This window comes from Bos indicus, chromosome 8 (genome assembly GCF_029378745.1).
Source record: "Bos indicus isolate NIAB-ARS_2022 breed Sahiwal x Tharparkar chromosome 8, NIAB-ARS_B.indTharparkar_mat_pri_1.0, whole genome shotgun sequence".
In the NCBI taxonomy this organism is placed as follows: Eukaryota; Metazoa; Chordata; class Mammalia; order Artiodactyla; family Bovidae; genus Bos; species Bos indicus.
In genome coordinates, this window is record NC_091767.1 from 76,318,621 (window position 1) to 76,325,846 (window position 7,226).

Genomic DNA, 7,226 nt, shown 5'->3' on the forward strand with positions numbered 1-7,226 from the left:
TAGAACTAGACATGGAACAACAGACTGGTTCCAAATAGGAAAAGGAGTACGTCAAGGCTATATATTGTCACCCTGCTTATTTAACTTATATGCAGAGTACATCATGAGAAACGCTGGGCTGGAGGAAGCACAAGCTGGAATCAAGATTGCCAGGAGAAATATCAATAACCTCAGATATGCAGATGACACCACCCTTATGGCAGAAAGTGAAGAAGAACTAAAGAGCCTCTTGATGAAAGTGAAAGAGGAGAGTGAAAAGTTAGCTTAAAGCTCAACATTCAGAAAACGAAGATCATGGCATCCGGTCCCAACACTTCATGGGAAATAGATGGGGAAACAGTGTCAGACTTTATTTTGTTGGGCTCCAAAATCAATGCAGATGGTGATTGAAGCCATGAAATTAAAAGACACTTACTCCTTGGAAAGAAAGTTATGACCAACCTGCTGCTGCTGCTAAGTCACTTCAGTAGTGTCCGACTCTGTGTGACCCCATAGACGGCAGCCCACCAGGCTCCCCCATCCCTGGGATTTTCCAGGCAAGAACACTGGAGTGGGTTACCATTTCCTTCTCCAATGCATGAAAGTAAAAAGTGAAAGTGAAGTCGCTCAGTCGTGTCCGACCCTCAGCTACTCCATGGACTACAGCCTTCCAGGCTCCTCCATCCATGGGATTTTCCAGGCAGGAGTACTGGAGTGGGGTGCCATTGCCTTCTCCGTATGACCAACCTAGACAGTGTATTAAAAAGCAGAGACATTACTTTGTCAACAAAGGTCTGTCTAGTCGAGACTATAGTTTTTCCAGTAGTCATGTATAGATGTGAGAATTGAACTATAAAGAAAGCTGAGTGCCAAAGAATTGATGCTTTTGAACTGTGGTGTTGGAGAAGACCCTTGGACTGCAAGGAGATACAACTAGTCCATATTAAAGGGGATCAGTCCTGGGTATTCATTGGAAGGACTGATGTTGAAGCTGAAACTCCAATATTTTGGCCAGCTGATGTGTAGAGGACTCTTTTGAAAAGACCTTGATGCTGGGAAATATTGAGGGCAGGAGGAGAAGGGGATGACAGAGGATGAGAAGGTGGGATGGCATCACTGACTCAATGGACATGGGTTTGGGTGGACTCCGGGAGTTGGTGATGGACAGGGAGACATGGCATGCTGTGGTTCATGGGGTTGCAAAGAGTCAGACATGACTGAACTGAACTGAACTGCCTTTGAATAACAGGGCTATACTGCTGGGAGTTGTTCTCAATTTATTATTGAGCACTGTTTCTCTAATGATGGAATGAAGCCACAATAAGACAATGAGGGAAGCCACTGCATTCTTCTGGTCTGTCAAGCCAGAAACCTCAGTTGCTATGGATACCAATCCCCACCAATCACCAGCTACCTGATCCTGTTGATTCTAGTAAAGAGGGTCTTAGGCAGGCATCCTCTCCTCTCTGTGCCCACTATTGGCATCCTGACACCTTCTTCTACCTGAGATACATTCCAGACTTCAATATATTGGGTTTTCTTCCTACCTATAGGGTTTTCTCTGCCTATGCAGTTTCACATTGATTCCAGATTGTTCTTTCTGAAACTGTCACTCCCTGCCCAAAGCCTTCAAATGTTTCCTGTTATCTAGAGGATAAAATACAAACTCAGTATATAGCATTTAAGGGACTCCTTCCATAGCTTGACCCCAGTCTCCTCCACAATATTCTCAACTCTACTTTCCACAAGCTGAGTGCTCACTCTTCTTGTCTTTAGCAAGTACAACTAATTACCTCTCCATTATCCATGTTTCTCATCTTCCTAAAAGAAACCCTGTAACATTGGGGAAGATGATGTAACCATGTAAAAAAGCTGAATTTCCTTCTCTCCCTAATAAAAGGAGGTGACTAATGAGATATAAAGTATCACTGAAGAAGTTTTAGGAAAAGAAATTTTTAAATGAGGTTTATGTAGATGATAGTTGCCTTTCTCAGTTCAGTCGCTCAGTCGTGTCCGACTCTTTGTGACCCCATGAATCGCAGCATGCCAGGCCTCCCTGTCCATCACCAACTTCCGGAGTTCACTCAGACTCACGTCCATCGAGTCAGTGATGCCATTCAGCCATCTCATCCTCTGTCGTCCCCTTCTCCTCCTGCCCCCAATCCCTCCCAGCATCAGAGGCTTTTCCAATGAGTCAACTCTTCGCATGAGGTGGCCAAAGTACTGGAGTTTCAGCTTCAGCATCATTCCTTCCAAAGAAATCCCAGGGCTGATCTCCTTCAGGATGGACTGGTTGGATCTCCTTGCAGTCCAAGGGACTCTCAAGAGTCTTCTCCAATACCACAGTTCAAAAGCATCAATTCTTCGGCGCTCAGCTTTCTTCACAGTCCAACTCTCACATCCATACATGACCACAGGAAAAACCATAGCCTTGACTAGACGGAACTTTGTTGGCAAAGTAATGTCTCTGCTTTTGAATATGCTATCTAGGTTGGTCATAACTTTTCTTCCAAGGAGTAAGCGTCTTTTAATTTCATGGCTGCAGTCACCATCTGCAGTGATTTTGGAGCCCCCCAAAATAAAGTCTGACACTGTTTCCACTGTTTCCCCATCTATTTCCCAGGAAGTGATGGGACTGGATGCCATGATCTTAGTTTTCTGAATGTTGAGCTTTAAGCCAACTTTTTCACTCTCCACTCTCATTTTCATCAAGAGGCTTTTTAGTTCCTCTTCACTTTCTGCCATAAGGGTGGTGTCATCTGCATATCTGAGGTTATTGATATTTCTCCCAGCAATCTGCCCTTTCCTATTATTTTTTTCTTTCTGGAACTCTGATGCAATGGTTGGAGCGCCAGCAGCTATATTGTGGCCATCAAGTGAACTTGAAGATAGAAACCATGACCTCTGGATAGCAGAACAAAAATAGAGAAGGAATCTGGTTCTGTGATATCACTGAGCTATTAAATCAGTCCTGGGCAACTTACCTATAGATTTCATGTTATGTGAGAAAAAAACAAAACCCCTTCTAGGTTAAGCTACTGTTACTTCATGTCTCTGAAACCAGTAACCTAAAGTAACCCCTAACTGATGTAACCTGTGTTTGCTTTAATATTATTCACCCTCTTCAGAATGACCTTCTGTCCTCTATATTACACCTTTTAAATTTTCCCACCTTTTAAAATACTACTCATTCTTCAATATTTGAAACAAATGCTATTTCCTCCTGGATTATTCCTTAATTCCACAGCTACCCAATAGTTTTCTTTTCATCTGCAGTACTAGAGTTCAACAATTGGCTCTGCCATCTACTAGCCAAGATAATGTAGGCACATTATTAAACTTCTTCAAGACTGACTTTCTTCATCTGCAAGACGGGGATGGAGAAAGTTCTGAGTCACATTATTGTTGGAGAAAATCAATGCGATCAAGCGCATGAAACAGCATAATGCCTGACACATAGACAGTACTCAATAAATAATTGTAATTATCATTATTATTGCCATTATTGTTGTGTCTCAGTTAATTGGCTAATAGATCTGTCCCCTTTAGCACAAAAGGACTCTTATGGTGGAGCTAATGTCTCAATCTCCTCTTCATCACCACAGCACCAATTTTATAGGTTGGATGAAGGGAAAAATAAATTAATAACTAACAGTATTGTACAGACCAGCCAACATGACAATGGCCAGGAAAGTGGACTTTCCAAAAGACTTCCCTTACACAATGGAAAAATTAGAAAGCAAACCTGTAAAGCCAAATGGACATTGTCCTCCCCATTATGATCCATTCATTTGAAATATGTCTGCCTACAGAGGCTTTCATCACTTGCAAGTTGGTGGAAGTGGTGACACACTTGTGCAACCAGAGCAAGTTCCTGGTGAGACAGAAGGGAAAACATACAAATCCATATTTACTCAGGCAGTAGTAGCCACTGTGAGGAATCAGCATCTCTTTTGTGCTCCTGGAATGGAACAGGAGACAATGGGTAACTAAAAGGTTACCACAGAGAGGAAGGGTCACATATCTTCAAAATAAAAGAAATTAAATGCCTGGTATTTGCATACAGTATATATACTGCATGGAGACAAGTGTTTCTCCTCTTTCCTTCTACCCACCTCAGCCTAGGTCATCAAAGTACAACACAGAGCCCAGACCTCAAAGTTTGGAAAGCATCAGTAGAGAAACCCAACAGAAGACAAAAAAAAAAAAAATTTTTTTTTGGCTGCGCCACGTGAAGGATCTTAGTTCCTGCATGAGGGATTGAGCCCACGCCTCCCTGAAACGGAAGCACAGAGCCTTTATCACTGGGCCACCAGGGAAGTTCCAAGACTTTTTAACTCCTTTAGGTTCCCTACAATGCAGGGTCTCATCAGCATTGGTTAACTACAGTGCAGTGTCTTCTAACTGGTCTCTGGCATGGAGTTGTTCACAAATATCACTGGTGGCAGGCAGAGAGACACCCCGGCCACAGTTCTGTGGTCCCCTGTTTGACTGCAATCCCATGGCCATGTGTGGCTTCAGCTGTAGGTGTGGGAAAGGGGCCTTGAACTGATCAAAGTGTCTCTGTCAGCAGCCTTCCATCCTCTTCCATGGATGACTTGTTTCTTTAGAAAGTGTGTTACTACTGAAACTGGATAAAAATCTAACTTTAAGATTATATTTTATTAGGAAATGTTTCAGATTTCCTCATCTTGGAGGTCTCTCATAACATCCCACAAAACTGGGTCTCCATCTGGAACATCTATTCCAAAACCATGTAGTTTCTGGAAAGTTGTAATCTCAATTTCAATTTTCATTCCCTTCTGGCTTTCAGCCTAACTCTAAAAATGATGATATTTCATGTCTTATTGTTGCTACTCTATAATATAATATATTCCATAGGTAAGACAGACATGATAAATTTGTACTCTTGTCTCAATTTTGGAATAAATCTGAGACACTTACCTCCAATTTAGAATCCTATATGTCAATGTGGCAAAAATGTAACTTGTCTCGTCTAGAGCCTCTCTGTGTGTCTCATTCAAATAAACATCAATTTAGCCATCAAAAAATTTAGGTTTTTTTTTTTTCCTGCAATTCAAATATTTACTGGAATCTTTCTAAAAATATCAAAGGAGACTCAATTCCCATCAAATGTCTTAACCTCATGCTTCCCTGTTTTTCTTTCAAATTTCCTCACAACATGGAGTTCCCCACCCAAGACTATATTTCTTTCTCTAAACTCCCCCAAAACTGTCCTCATCCAATGGACTCCCATCCTCCTCCCTTTATGAATTCATTATCTCCCCCTTCCCCTGGTTTTATTCCTTTCTGGTATAAAATCCCAGGGGCCTATTTGGCTTTCTGCATCACTTTTCCTACAATATTCTAATCATCAACACTAACTTCTAAATAGCCCTATACTTATAATCTGTTGTCCCTGCTACATGAAGTATTTGCATGTGAACTATATGAACAACACAAGCCCTATGGGAAATACGCCCTTTAAAAGAATGTGAAAAATACACTGTATTATTACCCTCTCAGCCTTTCATCTTATGATTATGGATTTCACAACACTCAATAGTTTTATTCTGTGAAGCTATACTTTTTATCTTGGTGTTTAATGACAACAACTACATATTAGAAAAAAATGTGCCAAAATAAGAATAGAACACCTGGAGAAGGCGTGGCTGTTTGCTCCCACCTGCTTTAAATCATTTGCTAATATACATAATTACCCATGTGCAAGTGATAAGTCACTTCAGTCGCCCCTGACATTTTGTGATCACATGGACGGTAGCCTGCCAGGCTTCTGTCCATGGGGATTCTCCAGACAAAAATACTGGAATGGGTTGCCATTTCCTCCTCCAGATAATTACACATCATTCCCTTTAAAGGCATTTTCACTCCAATTGCCACAACTCTGCTAAAGCAATGATTATTGGGAAAAACTCTTGAGAGTCTCACTTGGCTTTAGGAAAAAACCATAATTCAGCGACTCACCAAATTCCATACCCATCTAATCACCAAAAGACGGTCTTACTCAAGCAAGGTTTTTCCTGCTTGGAATTCTTCAAAATTTAAGAAACACTGAGACTGGTAGGTTGATTATTGACACAGTGCATGGCCTGGGTACCTCATTTTATCTCTCCACATCTTGAGGCACATTCTTACAAAAGCCTCTTTCAATGGATTCTAGAAGAAAAAAATACAGCACATGAGATCCATCAGAGGAAACCAAACAGCAATATATTCCTCTAGTGTAATGAACAAATACCCCCACAGCCTCAAGGAGTTTGCAAGTAACCACACTTAATTCAGAAAAAGGAAAGCCTCAGCTGTAAGCTGTGACAAATCTGTGAGTTTTGAACTTTGAATCACCTGGTAAACCAAATCTCAAACAAAGGCTCTGGAAAAGATGATGGCCTTTCTGCACACAGAGGGCATCTTAGTTTGATTATATTGTCCTATTACCAAGTGATGAAACAGCAGGCACCGATTACAACCCCCTGCAGAAACAGCCCCTTCCACCTCATAGCTTCCCTTTATTACTTCCTGACAGACTAAAAATAAAAGAGTACCAGGTGATGCAAATAGCAAAGCTACCGGTGCATATACTCATTTCATCTGAACAATTGTAAGGCACAGCTTGGTTACAATTTTTAGTCATCATTTTTCCTTGGAGTATTTTTTTGTAAATTTTTATTGGAGTATAGTTGCTTTACAGTGTTGTGTTAGTTTCTACTGTACAGAAAAGTACACAAAGATCATTGTGCTATCTTTGAAACTTTTAGTATATCTAAAATTACTCCAAATTTTAAAAAGTTAAAAAACCAGTTAGATAATAAAAATAATGATAAAGACTGCATCCGGAGCAAGTAAAGCAAATTGCTCTTGGTTAACTGAAGCAATGAAGAGTGCAGTTTAACCACAGAGAAAGAAACGGATGTGTCATGGTGAAGCAAACTGTTTTATTCCTCTTTCTTATTAAGATGATTTTACCATGGAAAAACATAAGAATGTTCATTGGACAATGTGCCCAGGAATCCTGTGAGGAATAAATAATAAGCTCCAGAAGTTAAATAAATGCATCCAACCGTATGCTAGACCTTTCTGAGGTTCCAGGTACAGAATAAGGAACATGTTTGCTGGGCAGAGCTGCTGGTATTCTTGCTTCTGTGGTCCAAGTGCAGTGGGAGTAATAGCCAACACCAGAAAGTGGGGCAGAAAAGAACCATCAAAACCATGGGCTTGTCCATAGCACC